Source organism: Tachypleus tridentatus, chromosome 10 (genome assembly GCF_004210375.1).
Source record: "Tachypleus tridentatus isolate NWPU-2018 chromosome 10, ASM421037v1, whole genome shotgun sequence".
In the NCBI taxonomy this organism is placed as follows: Eukaryota; Metazoa; Arthropoda; class Merostomata; order Xiphosura; family Limulidae; genus Tachypleus; species Tachypleus tridentatus.
Window position 1 is genome coordinate 161,062,116 of NC_134834.1, and position 16,052 is coordinate 161,078,167.

At 35.1% G+C, this 16,052-nt stretch overlaps 1 pseudogene; it reads left to right on the forward strand.

The window, feature by feature from the left end:
* Positions 1-305: 305 nt before the first annotated feature.
* On the forward strand, positions 306-10,676 carry LOC143228551 (transient receptor potential-gamma protein-like; annotated as a pseudogene).
* Positions 10,677-16,052: the final 5,376 nt, after the last annotated feature.

Below are 16,052 nucleotides of genomic sequence, written 5' to 3' on the forward strand. Positions count from 1 at the left end.
GTAGCTTTGTGCGAAATTCCACAACAAACAAACAAACAATCAGGAAGTTAAGAGTTAAAAATTGTATCATGGGATACAATCTTTTAAAAGTTCGACAGGTTCTAATATAACATACGTATATATCCGTTTGCCACTTCGGAATATGTTAGTAATAGTATTGTACAGATAAGTAAGACATGACAAGTTATATCACGATATGTAGTATAGTATAGTAATAACTCATCTATGATTTTCTAATATTTGCAGATGACCAGAGAGGCCAGCAATAGAACTGCATTTGTTAACCATTTAAAATTTACTTAACAATGGATGTAGAATCATCAAATATGTCTGAAGATAATTTCGACAAGAGAAAATTTTCAGAGCATTTTTCTATAAATTCAAGTCCTGGTCACATTTCTATGCTGAAACATGAAGGTCAACTTTCATTGGCAGAGAAGAAATTTCTGTTATCAGTAGAAAGAGGAGACTTAGCATCAGTCAGAAGGTAACACTGAACATTTGAAATATGGAGTAAGATTCCTTCTAACCACAGCTGACATACATATGTTTGTAATTTACTTCAGAATCTCCTTGTAAATATTACAACCCTTCATTATATTATTCACATAATGACGTTTGTTCTTTGTTCCCTGTAAAAATACAAATAACATAAACATAATGACACATAAGTAGTAAATATGGTTTTAAATTCATAAAGTCGATAAATTAATAGTAACAAAGTGACCAATCGGGTCTTCGTCCCATCAGTTACTGTAAGCTTCAGATTTATCCCAAAGATGGAATCCCCGAGATATCCTAAAGACAGCTCTTTTAAAGTAGTCAAAAATGATCTTGTAAGATGGCAAAGTTAGCTTTAAAGTGAAACCAAGATATTTGCTTTATAAATATTAAAAGCAAAAACCTGACTCAGTAATTACTGAAACAAGTATGTTTACTCTGTATTTATAGACTAAGTGTTCATCTCCGGATATTTAAAATGTCACTATGAAGAGAGTTTACCTCAGTCATTGTTCGAGAACTTGAATAACGTTTTAAAATCAAATTCTCATTAGAAACATTTTTAACTCTGAGGTTCCAGGTTTTGTGCATTTGTCCTCAGATATTAGCAATTTGTTCTAAATCATTTCCTATCTGTCGTCAAGCGTAGCCTATCTCTCTTAAATCATCATCTACCTGTCCTCAAGCATCACCTATCTCTTCTAAATTATTACCCGTCGTTTCTAAAATCACCTATCGGTCCTCAAGCATTACCTATCTGTCCTAGATCATTATCAATCTCTTATAAATCATTACCTATCTGTCCTAAATCACTACCTATCTGTTTTAAACCGTTACCTATCTCTCCTAAATCATTACCTATCTGTTTTAAACCGTTACCTGTCTGGCTTAAATCACTACCTATCTGTGTTTAAATCACTACCTATCTGTTTTAAACCGTTACCTATCTGTCCTAAATCACTACCTATCTGTTTTAAGTTGTTACTTATCTGTCCTAAATTACTACCTTTCTGTTTTAAGTCATTACCTATCTCTCCTAAATCATTATCTATCTGTTTTGAAGCGTTACCTATCTGTGTTAAATAATTACCTATGTGTTTTAAACTGTTATCTATCTGTCCTAAATCACTACCTATCTATTTTAAGTCGTTACTTATCTGTCCTAAATCACTACCTTTCTGTTTTAAGTCATTACTTATCTCTCCTAAATCATTACCTATCTGTTTTAGGGCGTTACCTATCTGTGTTAAATCACTAACTATCTGTTTTAAATCGTTACCTATCTGTGTTACATCACTACCTATCTGTTTTAAATCGTTACCTATCTATTTTACCAAAACTTTCTGGTATACTTTAGATGTCTGAGAGCAACAGAGAAAAGGGAAATATGAACATCAATTGTGTTGATCCTCTGGGGCGTTCCGCCCTTCTCATGGCTATTGATAACGAGAACCTAGAAATGCTGGAACTGTTGATCGGGTTCCACATCGAAATGAAAGATGCGTTATTACATGCAATAAGTGAAGAGTACGTGGAGGCGGTCGAGAAGCTTCTGGAACACGAAGAAAAGGTCCACAAGAATGGCGAACCCCCATTGAGATGAAACACGTTCTTAATAAACACCACTGTTAGAAGTTCCTGGAACACAGGGCTAAGAGAAATAGAAATATTTATAAATGTTTTTATCTTGAACGCAATTATTTATCAGAAACTAAATTTTTCTTAACCCACTAACCAGTCGAGAAAATTGTATTACTATAGTAACCAATCATTAAAAACTTTCTTACGATACTAACCAATCATGAACTAGTTCTTACCATACTAACCAATCACGAAATCTCTCTTACTTTACTAACAATCAATAGTTTATTCGAAATCTGAACTTTCATGCTATGCTAGCAAGTTATGAAAAATTTCTTACTGTACTAACCAATCGTGAAGCATTTCTTACTGTATTAACCAATAATAAAATATTTCTTATCATACTAACCAACGATAAAATATTTCTTACTGTATTAACCAATGATAAAATATTTTTTTTATCATACGAACCAATAATAAAATATTTCTTATCATACTAACCAATGATAAAATATTTCTTATCATACAAACCAATGATAAAATATGTCTTATCATACTAACAATGATAAAATATTTCTTACTGTATTAACCAGCAATAAAATATTTCTTACTGTAATAATCAATGATAAAATATTTCTTATCATACTAACCAATGATAAAATATTTCTTACTGTATTAACCAGCAATGAAATATTTCTTACTGTAATAGCCAATGATAAAATATTTTTTATCATACTAACCAATGATAAAATATTTCTTACTGTATTAACCAGCAATAAAATATTTCTTGCTGTAATAACCAATGATAAAATATTTCTTGCTGTAATAACCAATGATAAAATATTTCTCACTGTACTAACCAATGATAAAATATTTCTCACTGTACTAACCAATGATAAAATATTTCTTACTATAATAACCAATGATAAAATCATGTAGTATTAATAGAAAGGCTAAATCGACTAACTATGAAGTGTATATATTTTTTCTAAACACAGATACAGTATTCAAAGCAATAATTAATCATATATATATATATATATATTTGTATAAAACACAGAGAAATAAAACTAGAAATTTCTGATTATAATGAAAGAGTTAATTTTTGTACTAGGGTTCATTCAAGTGCTCACTTTGTTCTACAACTTACGTTGTTTCAAATAGTTTGTTGTTGTTGTTTTTTGAATTAAGCACAAAGCTACACAATGGGCTATCTGTGCTCTGCCCACCACAGGTATCTAAACCCAGTTTTTAGCGTTGTAAGTCCGCAGACATACCGCTGAGCCACTGGGGGCTGTTTTAAATAGATATAACAAGTCTAGATATGAAAATCCTTAAATATATACGTTATGAGTAATCTCCAGTGAACCATAAAAAATAAACTAAATATTTGTATACTGCCACAGTATATATTCTTGCCCTGGAAATAAGGACTCGACCTCTGCTGATTTAATAGCTTCTAATCTCAGCAAATATTGCTAGGTTAACCAGTGGAGATTGGGCGAGAGATTATGAGGGTCATAAAGTTCTAGAAAGTTCTGATTCAGGAGACAACGTGTTCTCAGCTAATAAACCTTTGATCTGTTAGCTTTGAGCACCAACTCATGTTCGATATAAGTCGTAAAGATAAGTTATCACTGCGGAGATGATCGTGAAACCGATTTGTCTCCATCTCTGATTGCTATGGGATAAAATTATGGTGGCTTTTTTCTTCTAATAATGACAGTTTCAGAACCCGACAGCCGTGATAGCTGCTAGCTACTTATCAGTGCAGTTAGAAAGTTTTCCTGGGGAAAACATGATGCACCATGACGTAACAACAAGAATGTGGAGCTAGATAGGGTTAACACTATTAATGTAATTCAAACACAATTTAATGGTGAAACAATAAAGAGATGTTCCCCAGCATAGCCCCTTAAAATTAAAAAGGAAACATGTTTTATTTGTTTTCAAATCATGATTTTAACATTTCCAAGCACTTATAAATCTAAGATATAGCTATATTTATATATTGATGTTGTATTGATAGAGGTATTGCTCAGTTTGTATCTTTTACAAACTATTTAAAAATAAAGCAACCTTAAAAACGTAATTATTGTATGTTTTAGAATACTTTAAGAATATTTTAAAACGTTTCGTTTTCGTCAAGAGAGATTTTTAAAAATATTTGTTTAGAAGTAATAAGTAAAGAATTTCAATTTCACGTATGTTAACAGCGTAAATATGTTCCTTTAGAACGTTTTGGAAACATCTTGAATAGAGATATTGTAATTTAAAATTAGTGAGAAATTATTGTAGTTGTCAGGATAGAGGTTTAGTTTGGATTTGTTGCTAAGCGCATAACTACACAATGGGCTATCTGTGCTCTGCCTACAAAGGGTATTGAAGGCTTACGCTTGCAGACTTATTGCTAGGCTGCTGAGGAGAGTGGGCAAGGTTGCAGATGGCTTGTTCATTTAATATATACAATAGTTATTACCAGATGGCGATATTAATGTGAATTTGAAAGTTATTTTTCATAGTGTAAAGCATAACCGGGTAACTCGTGATAACGAGAAACCTACTTGAAGTAAAAATGTATGGATATTAGAACTTTAATGAAACTAGAGACCAACGTTTCTACCTTCTCAGATCATCTTCGGGTTAACTTAAACAGATATCCCACAACGTAGCTTTGTGTTTAACTTCATTCAAAACGTCTTTAAAATGCTATCGGTATTAGTTTTGACACATCCAGGTAGGTTTGCCTAGTCCCTCACATAACGTTCTTTACAGATTATATTTACTTGTCAAGTAATGGATAGTGTTCGCTGAAGAAATAGTAGTTCATTCCAATAGCAGGATGTACGTGTTACGGAAAAACCAACTTACTAAATAATATCCTAAAACTTGATCTTTTCTTCTTGTGTGAAGGTTGTACATTTCAGATAACGTAAAGACAGGAGAAATTGACTACAATAAAATATTGAAGGAGTACAAAAGGAGAGAGGTACATTTAATAAGCCTCGACTGATTTATTTTTGAGTATATTTTAGTATATAATTTATACAAGGACTGTATTTTACGTTTGTACATTTTGATATATATGAATGTGATTCAGGTTGTACAAATTCATTTTAAAAGTTGAGTAATTTTATTGTAGGTGTGTGTTTTCTTATAGCAAAGCCACATAGGGCTATCGGCTTAGCCCACCGAGGGGAATCGAACCCCTGATTTTAGCGTTGTAAATCCGGAGACATACCGTTGTACTAGCGGGGTCGAGTAATTTTATTATAAATTGTGTGTGAAATGACTTCCCGAACAGTATGTCTTAAAGTCACAAAACCGGTAAAAGTTTAAGGTTATAAATATCACAAGGAGTTAGACCTTTTAATATTTCCCGTCTGTTCCAGAGCTGGGAAGCTATAGACCAAGAGACGGCACCTTCACCCCAGACGTGTCCCCTAACTCTTGCAGCTCACAGAGACATATTACGAAATCATCAAGATTTTGTTGGATCGTGGTGCAACTCTTTCCATTCTTCACCAAGTGCGATGTGGATGCAGCGACTGCGTGGTGTCCAGCTCCGAGGACAGCCTGAGACACTCTCGGTCCCGGATCAACACTTATCGCGCCCTGGCCTCGCCCTCACTCATTGCACTTTCTAGCAAAGACCACGTTCTGACCGCCTTCGAACTCAGTTGGGAACTGCGGCGATTGAGCTTCATAGAGCATGAGTTCAAAAGCGAGTATCAGGTAACTAACTGTCATGTTTACTTGGTTTGTTGGGAACTAAGTCGGTTGATCTTCATGGAACACGAGTATCAGGTAACTAGATGTCATGTTTACTTGGTTAGTTGGGAACTGAGTCGGTTGACCTTCATGAAACACGAGTATCAGATAACTAGCTGTCATGTTTACTTGGTTAGTTGGGAACTGAGTCGGTTGATCTTCATGGAACACGAGTATCAGATAACTAGATGTCGTGTTAACTTGGTTAATTGGGAACTGAGTCGGTTGATATTCATGAAACACGAGTATCAGGTAAATGTCATGTTTATTTCATATCAACAATAAAATATTAATTTAAAAGGGTCTCTCCTTTCCTATTGTTTGTTTGTTTTTTGTTTTTTTGATTTCGCGCAAAGCTACTCAAGGGCCATCTGCGCTAGACGTCCCTAATTTAGCGATGTAAGACTAGAGAAAAGGCAGCTAGTCATCACCACCCACCGCCAACTATTGGGCTACTCTTTTACCAACGAATAGTAGGATTGACTGTCACATTATAACGCCCCCACGGCTGAAAGGGCGGGCATGTTTGGTGCGACCGGGATTCGAACCCGCAACCCTCGGATTACGAGTCGAACGCCTTAACACGCTTGGCCATGCCGGGCCCCTTTCTATTGTAATTTAAAGTTATTTAATTGGATTTAAATGGTGTTTGCAACAGAAAAGCAGTATCATTCAATGTTTGTTTTCAAAGCATATTTCAATAAATATGTTTAGTAGTTGTTATAAGTAGTTACCCGGGCACATGACTTGGTTATTTAGTGTGGAAATGGTTTCCTAGGAACAACATACTTACCTTGATAATCTATAGTTTCCTGGTAATGAGTGGTTACCTAATTACGAAAGTTTAGAAATGTGTACATGAAGACTCTCTGAGTGCTGTTGTCTTGAATTCAGCACAAACGTGCACAATGGGCTATCTGTGCTCTACCCAACCACGGTCATCGGTACCCGGATATTAACGATGTAAGTCCGCAGATATACCAATGTGCGACTGGGGGGCAGCTCTGAGTCAACGAACTGAAATATACGGATTTGAGTAAAAATGGATATACTTATATCCTTATGAAGAAAAGAATGTAAAAGGTAGTTACAGTAAAAAAGAAATACAACTATAATTATTTATATTGGGAATATCTTACATGTAAGTGTGTACATTATCGCAACAACTAGCTAGAGCACCTGTTCCCTGGAGGGAAGTTATGTAAATTCATGTTTAATGAAAGGTTATCTCAGGACATGTAAAGTTACTTGCCTTATATGTAGTTGTAACAAAATACCCACATAAACTGCAAAATTTGTATGTACCTCCGTCAACAAAGGACGAAGTAGTTACATGGACATACAGCAGACAGTACTATTATATTTATACAGATATGTAGTTACATGGATATAAAACAGACAGTACTATTATATTTATAAAGATATAGAGTTGTGAAAGACCGAGTATAACGGATTAGGGCAGCTTCTAGTGAAGAAAGTTAAAGGTAAGAATAGCTTGTTATTAAAAATGATTCAAAAGTCCGGTGCGAATACAGAGAAAACTCAGCAGATAGAAAAACAGTAAGAACCCAGCCATCATCTTGTGAGTATTTGTTTCAAACATTGACGACCAAGTTGTAGGTGTTTTAATGCAACCCCACATTGGTTACTAACCTCAATGTAGCTGTTCCATTGATGGATTCTGACACCATGGACATAACAATCTCAACTGACCAACATAAAAAATAGACATGACTAAAGAATTGAATATTTTCTCGTTATTGACTCGTTTATAGTTTTTATTTAACAAACGTTTAGATACTAAATAGAACTTTATTCGTTTTTCACGTCCAACAATTTTTATAGATTCTTATAAATTTTTCAGTGTTTTGTAGAGACAGCATCTTCTATCTTATAGATCAGAAACTGTTTGAGTTTAACCTTCGTAATCTATTCTGTCTTATACATCAGAAACTGTTCGAGCTTAACCTTTGTAACCTATTCTGTCTCAGAGAACAGAAACTGTTCGAGTTTAACCTTTGTAATCTATTCTGTCTCATAGATTAGAAACTGTTCGAGTTTAACCTTCGTAACTTCTTCTATCTTATATCTCGAAGATAATATAGTTTAACCTCATCTATATTTTAACTTAGAAAGTGATATGACTTTGTCTCTTCTGTCTTGTAAAGTCGAAGTTGATTTAATTTGATCTCTTCCAACTTATAAAGCAAAGCTAACTTAACAAAAATAAGGCTAATATTTTAAAATATCAAACAACCTAGTCCTACGTGTCCTTATGTTATCTTTCTTTCTCACAGTTTCGGAAGGAAAGTATACTTGCTATACATTACGTTAAGCCTATTAGTTTGTGTAAAATTACATTGTTTAAATCTATAGTTGCTGTACATTATGTTAGGCCTATTAATTTGTGTAAAATTACATTGTTTTAAATTATCGTTGCTATACATTATATTAGGCCTATTAATTTGTGTAAAATTACATTGTTTAAAATTATCATTGCTATACATTGCGTTAAGCCTATTAGTTCGTGTAAAATTACATTGTTTAAAATTATCGTTGCTATACATTGCGTTAAGCCTACTAGTTCGTGTAAAATTACATTGTTTAAAATTATAGTTACTATACATTATGTTAGGCCTATTAGTTTGTGTAAAATTACATTAAAATTATAGTTACTATACATTATGTTAGGCCTATTAGTTTATGTAACGTTATATTAATCTTGTTCCTTATAGTTATTTAATAATTTAAAATGTGTGTAATAATAATAACACTATACTAACCATACTATGTTCGCTATATTTTAGAAGGTACTTTATTTGACCCCTATAACTGTAGTTTTACTATCTTGAAATTTATTATTTAACTTTTTAAACATTTTTATAGTCGTCTGTAAGACCGACCATGTATTGCTTTTGTTTTATCTTCAATATCATATGTTTCATAGCGGTATAATGAATGCCATCGATTTACTAGGACTGATTAAATAGCAAGTCCTCTCCATTATTGACTGTCAAAACATACTTTAACCTGCTGTTTTGGCTAATATAATGGTATCGTAGAGTATAATTCACGAACAGCTCGCTTCATAATCTGGCGAGTATCAGGTTCAGAATGAAATGGTTAAAATTGCTCTTTGATTTAATACTGATCACTTCGAACTAAACGCAAAATGGCTGAAATGAAGCGTCATCTAGAAGTTTAGACCGATTATCTTAAGCTCGAGTTTAGGAATCACCTTTTCCCATCATTTATTTTTTATCGCAAATTTAGTAATCAGTTGCCTCACGCCATCGCTAATGTGCCCATTTTGTAACGTTAATCTGGTTTAAATGATTGTAATCGAGTGTGCGTTGTTTTTCATGCGCTTGCAAACATTTTTATCGTGCAACAAACCCCAATTTTAAAATAATAAGCCTTTTACTTTACAGTTAAACTATCGAGGGGCTAGTTGACTGGTGAAAAACACATATATATGAAATAAATTAAAATATATGTGTAAATTATATACAGAGTATGTGTGTGTGTTTTTGTTATATAGCAAAGCCACATCGGGCTATCTGCTGAGCCCACCGAAGGGAATCGAACCCCTGATTATAGCATTGTAAGTCCGTAGACTTACCGCTGTAATAGCGAGGGTCTGTATACACAGTAAGTTACAAGGTTTATTTCTGATGTAACACTCTATTTGGAACTTTTTATTTTACTTGTTATTTATACCACAGATAAGAACTCTTCCCTTGCTCAATGGTATGGCCAGTTGGGTTAAGGCGTTCAGTTCGTAATCTGAGGATTGTGGGTTCGAATCCTATGACATCAAAACATGCTTGCCTTTTAGTCGTGAGGGCGTTACAACTTTCGGTCAATCCCACTATTCGTTCGTAAAAAGTAGCCCAAGAGTTGGCGATGAGTGTTGATGACTAGCTGCCCTCCCTCTAGTCTTACACTGCTAAATTAAAGACAGCTAACGCAGATAGCCTTTACAGCAGGTTTTAATTAATGAATGAATGAAATTATTACAAAACATTAGATACTATCCTTTTACCTGTGTCAAAGGTAAGTTTATAATGCAGTGGACAATGGCAGTGTCATTGACTGCAACGAACCTCTCAATTTACAACGACCTAACAACGGTGCGAAATTAAACGTTGTTTGGAATGGCAGTCAGTGTTAGAATAATAGTTTAGATTCACGTGTATGAGTTGGTTAAACTGTAAAGTACGTTGAATGTTGCACTTAATCTTAATTCCAACTCGGATGAATCACACTTTCTACCCAAACCGATCTCACAGCAGTATTTACAACAATAATTAACAAATATTTTATTTAGTAACTATGACTCGTGAAGACATCTATTGGCTATATTTTATTTTTTTATTTATTTTGTCCTAGAAACTTCACCGACAGTTTCAAGGCTTAGCTATGACTTAAGGAGACGTCTGCTGTCTGTACTTTAAGATTTTACTTACTTATTCCAGGAACTTCGTCGACAGTGTCAAAACTTTGCCACAGTACTCCTTGACCACACCCGCAGTTCTTACGAGTTAGAAGCAATTTTGAACTACGACCCCAGTGGTCCAGCTTTCCACCATGGTGACCGAATGCATCTGAGTCGTCTGAAGCTGGCCATTAGGTACAAACAGAAAAAGGCAAGTTAGTTCTGTCTAAAGGTACACGATAGATATCTTACCAAAGCCAAAGGACCTCCTGTCGGTTCTACACATTGGAAGAACTGCTTACATTCAACAAGTTTAGTGTAACATATCTCCACTGCAGTTTTACAGTTGTCAAACAACTTTTATTATATGGTCAAATAAAATAGAAACCGAAAAATAGGTCAAAATTTATCCTTTATCACAACAACCTAGGCCCAACATGGCCATATGATTAAGGAGCTCGACTCGTAATCTGAGGATCTCGGGCTCGAATCTCAGACGCACCAACCATGCTTGCCCTTTTAGACGTGGGGGCATTATACTGATACGGTCAATCCTGCTATTCTTCAGTAAAAGAGTAGCTTAAGTGTTGTCGGTGAGTGATGATGACTAGCTACCTTCCCTCTAGTATTATACTGTTAAATTAAAGATGGCTAGCGCAGATAGCCCTTGTTTACCTTTGCGCGAAATTCAAAAATAAACACAAAAACCACGTTTATTTTATAAAGCTGAAATATAAGGAGAAAAGAGTTACAGTTGTAGTGTTCATAGTTATTGCTTATGAACAGCATGCAGAGGAGGAATCTTCCTCACCAGAATCGTTAATCTGATCAATTCATATTTTATGTGAATAATTTAATACAGATATGTTCCTGGAACAGGAAAGGCGGAGCCACTGCTGAACTAATAATTCAATACAGATGTGTTCCTGGAACAGGAAAGGCGGAGCCACTGCTGAACTAATAATTCAATACAGATGTGTCCCTGGAACAGGAAAGGTGGAGCCACTGCTGAACTAATAATTCAATACAGATATGTCCCTGTAACAGGAAAGGTGGAGCCACTGCTGAACTAATAATTCAATACAAATGTGTCCCTTGAACAGGAAAGGTGGAGCCACTGCTGAACTAATAATTCAATACAAATGTGTCCCTTGAACAGGAAAGGTGGAGCCACTGCTGAACTAATAATTCAATACAAATGTGTCCCTTGAACAGGAAAGGTGGAGCCACTGCTGAACTTTGCAGCACGGTTAAATAAAAACAGTAAATGTTTCAAGATGTCTAATGGAGAAGCTGGAGAATTGTTTGTCTGTCAGTTTTGAAATTCACGTAAAGCTATACGAGGGTTATCTGCGCTAGCCATCCATAATTTAGCAGTGTAAGACTAAAGGGATGGCAGCTAGCTGGTCATCACCACCCACCGCTAACTCTTGGGCCACTCTTTACTAACGAATAGTGGGATTGATGGTTACTTTATAACGCCCCACAACTATAAAACGAACATGTTTCGTACGACGGGAATTCGAACCTACGACTCTCGGATTACTCGTCGAGGGCCCTAACCAACCACATGGCCGTGTGGGACCTAAACTGGAGAAAGCAGCGTCATATTCCTTCGACAAAGACAGATAGAAAGTAAAGGACAATTAAAAAATATTTTCTCCCTAGACAAATAAAAATTAGATAATAATTACTGTATTAACCACAGAGACATTAGTTGTTAATGTTACTAAATAGATATTAATTAGTGTATTAACCACATAGCCATTAGTTGTTAACGTTACTAAATAGATGTTAAATACTATATTAATAACACTGACACCAGTTAATTAATGTTACCTGTAGTTCTTTTAAAAATTTGTAAAGAGAAACTTGAACATAAGTTAGAAGCTATTTAAAAATAAATAAAAAAATTCAGACACAGAACATTGATCAATTCGAAGGAGAAGTGAATATAACTGGAAACTTCACACTTTTTACCTTTGAAATTGAAGTTAGCAGAATGTATTTTACTTTAACCGCGACATAACGGCTCTAAAATTTCTTAAGTACAAACTTTGAACTCATGGCTTCTCGTCCCTAAAGATGTTTCGTCCATCACTCGTATTGTTGTCATATTTAATGTTACCAATACAAAAAAGCTTATTTTTTGCAGAAAATTAATAAAATTGTTTTAACCACAAGTGATAAGTTATTTTTAGCTGCGGCATAACGGCTTTAAGATTGATGTATTTAACTAGGCCTAAGGTTTCACAGATTAATTTACTGTAATCCTGCCAAAAAGAATTTCAAGTGCCGCATCTGTTGAGAATTTTCTCTTGCTTCCTTTTTAGCTGAGCACGCTATTTCCTAGAAATAGCACAAAGCCACCCATTAACAGTAGAATTAATTCTCCTATAATTTGCGAGAAACGCTTGACAAATACCCTTTTGTAATTGTACTGTTTTAAGTAGCTAAGGATCTTATTTTTAATGGGGTATCTTTCCTCGGATAACCAACTATTCTTTACTGAATATCTCTAAAATATATCATTGTGGCAACGGTGAATATTCATGAAACCAATAACCAACGTTAGTAGTATTACTAACGAAGAAATTCTTAATTTATCTCGGGAAAAATAAAACCTTCAACGAATTGAAAACTAAACTATTAAGTCAGTCGTGACGAATAACCACAAAATATCTTATGCAGAGGCGTAGATCCTGGGGGGTATGGGTGGGATACACCCCCCTTCATTTTAGGTGGGGGTATGTGGCATACAATCATCCCCCCTACAGTTTAGTCTGTTGAATTGTTTTATTGCATCACAGACCTACAAATTGTGTGTTTGTTCTTGTGATTCTCGTGTTCTTACCAATCGAATTACATAATTAGGCCTAGATGTAGGCTTTTCAGTAGCCGAAATGTACATCTTTAATATAGGCGTGCTTCTAAGCTTTTCGATCTAAGCGATAGTTCGTAAGTATCAGTCAGTAAGCCTAAGTATACATGATAGGCTTGCAAGCACTATTACAGAATCTACCTACGTTTTGTACGTAGTGTAAGATAAAGTAAAATTTTTATCACAAAAGATTGAACAGAGCTTGAAATTCGAAAATATTACTCCCAAGCGTAAACTCCTGTGATCTAGATCTGGCAGTCCATTTGTAGCTTGTAGCTGCATCAATCATATGTGTATATTGTGCGGTTTTCCTACGTCATTTGTTCTTATGCATGTCTAGCCGCTTTTATTGTCGAACGCCTTACTCTCCTTAGCTGCCGAATCCGCTGACCATAGTGTACAGTTAACGACAGGTTCGAGCCGCTTGGACCAGACGCGCTCTACATCACCCCCTTCCGCTCCCTTTAGTCTAAGCCTCAATTTTACAACAGGGCTCATTAGAACTGTGTTTGTGGCCCTCATTAATCCGTGAAATTTCAGATTATCACCGCCCTCTAATAAAGTGCTGGTGCTTTATGGTAAAAGAGCAATATATTTTCTTATCATAGATAGTAAAAAATATTGTGTTTTCTTGTACAATTAGAACACAAAAGGAGCGATTTCAACGGCCTGAAGCCTCTACTCGAATTGTATTGCTAGTTTTTTAGGTGTTTTTATTTAATAGACGTGCTTATAGACATTATATCACAACGTGTTTGCCTTTTGATGAGCTTTAACAGGAATATGATATACTTGTAATTGTTTAAGTATTTTTCGAGAAACTTGCAATTACTTGTGTTGTAACTAGCACACATTATTGTCTCAGCGATGCCCAGACGGTCAGTCGGCTCGGTAGTTATTGTGAGGTTCGCGCGTTCGACTTAAATACATTGTACAGTTCAGTCCTACTTCCATTCTGTTCTATCTTCGTTCGTTGTACGTTGGAGTTTTCAATAAAGACTGTATTTTAGCCTGTTGAGTCATCTGGGAAACATATTCCAATTATGACAAGCAAGCGTCTAAAACTTTCCGATATTAGACAGTTCTACAAGCCAGTTACTAGTACTACAAGTGACAATGTAGATGCAGATAATCCAACCACCTTAAGTAAAGGAATAGAAACTTGTTATACAGAGGAAATACCATGTTCATCAGAGGACGAGTCTGAAAATGCTTGTGCAACTATTGCACATCATGAACCACCAGATAGTTGTGAAACAAGTTTGTGCAGTAATGAAAAATCTGACACTCCACAGATGCAGTGTGGAAAACCATATCATCCAGATGCACAACTAATACCACGATAGAAAGCAAAATCTCAAAATATCAACTTCCAGGGCAAGTGGTTTGATGAGTTCCCATGACTGCACTTCGACAATCAGACTCAAAAAGTCATATGCTTTCATTGTGCCAAGGCGGAAAATAGAGGTCTTTTTACAGGGAAATTGGAGAGGTCAGTGGAGTATACCTTCATATCCACCGATTTTTGCAACTGGAAAAAGGCAAAACAGAAATTCAACGAACACCAGTCCTCCTCTCAGCACAGATTCGCTATACCTCAAGAAGGTTCACTTGATGTAACTTCAGTGACTGTCCAGCTACATGATGGAAAAAAGAAGCAGCAAAAGAAGTCTAGCCAAAATATTCAGAAGTTTACATTTCTTACTGCGTCAAGGTTTAGCATTACGTGGACATACTGATACGGAGGGGAACTTCCTGCAGTTAATGAAGCTCCTGGAAGAGGAAGATCCTGAGTTGACAGCCTACTTGTCAAAGAAAACCACATTTGCATCACCCCAGGCTCAGAATGAAATAATGGAGATGTTCAGCCATCAAATACTGAGGAACATAGCACATGAAGTGCAGCAAAGTAAAATCTTTGCATTAATGGTTGATGGTACTCAAGATGTTACAGGTGCTGAACAGGAAGCAATATGTGTATGATATGTAGATGAGAACCTTGACATCCATGAAACATTTCTTGTTTTGTACAGTGTTTCCAATAAACTGGTGAAACAATGTGAATGTGAACGCAGCTTTTCTGCATTAAGACGGTTGAAGACGTGGTTAAGTTAAACTATGTCTCAGTGCTGCCTCAACCATGTGGCAGTTTGTTACACTCACAAAGATGAGGTGAACAAGCTAAATACAGAAAAGCTTATGAAAGAATTCATAAACATATCGTCACAAAGGAGGTTTGTGAACATGTAAACTAGAGGACTAAATGAATCTTACTTCAATGAAAAGTATGAATAATTGTGTGCTACATTGTATTGATGTGTAATTTTCAAGAGCTTGCAAAGACATTTTAATTATTTTTATCAAACAACATGAACAGTTTTTCAGTAGGTATAAACTTATCAAGGGTAATTAATAATTTTATTGATGTTTGAAAGCATAATTCATGCAATGAAAGTTATTAGTAACCTTGTCAAGTATAATGGCCCTCTTTTATACTGTGCAGTGTGCAGGAATAAATTCATGTGGCAGTTAATTTGTGACACATTTGTCTTTATTCTACTGACATTTTGAAAACTGTTCACAACACCTCACTTATACAAACCTACATGGAAACCTTGAAGTATCATGGCAACAAGATTACTCTGTGACTGCATGTTTACAGCTTTCAGGTTCACGTAATCAGAGATTACAAATTTGCAAATTGAACAGTCAACAGAAGTGGTTGCAAAAATCATCTCCCCCATCGGGTGTAAAAAATCTACGCCCTGCTTATGACCTTTAATACAAGAAAACAATGCAACTTATTATGTTATAAAGCAATGCAATGTTTTCTTTTAGAATGCTACTAAAAATTACATGCTACAAAAATCAGATTATTAA